This window comes from Echinops telfairi, unplaced genomic scaffold, assembly GCF_000313985.2.
Source record: "Echinops telfairi isolate 266 unplaced genomic scaffold, ASM31398v2 ScPeMD7_7413;HRSCAF=8451, whole genome shotgun sequence".
NCBI lineage: Eukaryota > Metazoa > Chordata > Mammalia > Afrosoricida > Tenrecidae > Echinops > Echinops telfairi.
In genome coordinates this window covers 119,490-120,793 of record NW_022111313.1, presented here as the reverse complement: position 1 = coordinate 120,793, position 1,304 = coordinate 119,490, and positions in this window count along the sequence as shown.

The following is a 1,304-nucleotide window of genomic DNA, read 5'->3' as shown; positions in this document are numbered from 1 at the left end:
ACGCTTCTGTAAGGGGGTGTCCAGTTGCCTACAGATGGGATTTGGGTCCCCAATCTGCACTTCCCCTCATTCACAATGATATGATTGTTTGTTCTTTGATGCCAGATAACTGATCCCTTTGACACCTTGTGATTACACAGGTTGGTGTGCTTCTTCCATGTGGGCTTTGTTTCTTCTGGGCTACATGGTCGCTTGTTTACCTTCAAGCCTTTAAGACCTCAGACACTATACCTTTTGATCGCCAGGCTCCATCAGCTTTCTTTTTGGAATAGTTCTTATAGAATTGGTATCAATTCTCTGAATGTTTGGTAGAATCCTGCCATAAAACCATCTAATTCTGATTTTTTGTTGTTGAGGATTTTTAACTGGCCTGATGTATTTCTTTTTTGTGATGATCATATTAAGGATTTCAATCAATCTGTTAATTTTGATATGGAATGTGTTTCTAGAATTTTCTTCATTTCCAAATTTGTTGGAGTATAGTCCTTCATAATATCATGTAATTATATTTTCATTTCTATTGGTCTATCCCCCATTTATTTAATTTTTTATTCATAAGATTTGCATGCTTTCCTTTTCCTTTGTTAAATTTGCCAATGATTATCTAAAAGGAACAAATATCCACTTAACTAAACCTTGCTTGGCTTATTAAAACATACCACTATTAGTCGAGCTTTCTTATTTTATTGGGGAGTTTTTGAGTAGGGATAAGATTTTTTCACACTCGGGGAATTTTGCAAATTAACAGTTTCATTTATTCTATAGGTATGAATTTTGATACACATTTTACAATTTTGTTCAGTTAATTATTGGATCAATTATTTGATTTGAAGCTTTATGGCTGATAAGTTTCCTCCCATTTTACTTGTAGTGATCTGCTTCTTGAGTTGTTTCATCTCCGAGACAACGGTGAGATACCCATGGTTGTTCAATGGCCTATTTGTTTAGAATAGCTTTGTTTTTTTGTTTTTTTTGGGGGGGATGTTTCTTTTTTCTTTTTTGTAATTTCATTTATTTATTTATTTATTTTTTAGCATTTTATTAGGGGCTCATACAACTGTTAGCGCAATCCATACACACATCAATTGTGTAAAGCGTATTTGTACATCATTTCTCAAAACATTTTCTCTCCATTTAAACCCCCGATTGTTGATTTTCTATTAGTTCCTCCTGACATATAGAGAAGGAGCCCTGGTGGAGTAGTGGGTTACACCTTGAACTGATAACCACAAGGTCACCAGTTCAAAACCACAAGTCACTCTGAGGAAGAAAGATGAGGCTACCTGCTTCTGTAAAGAGTTATC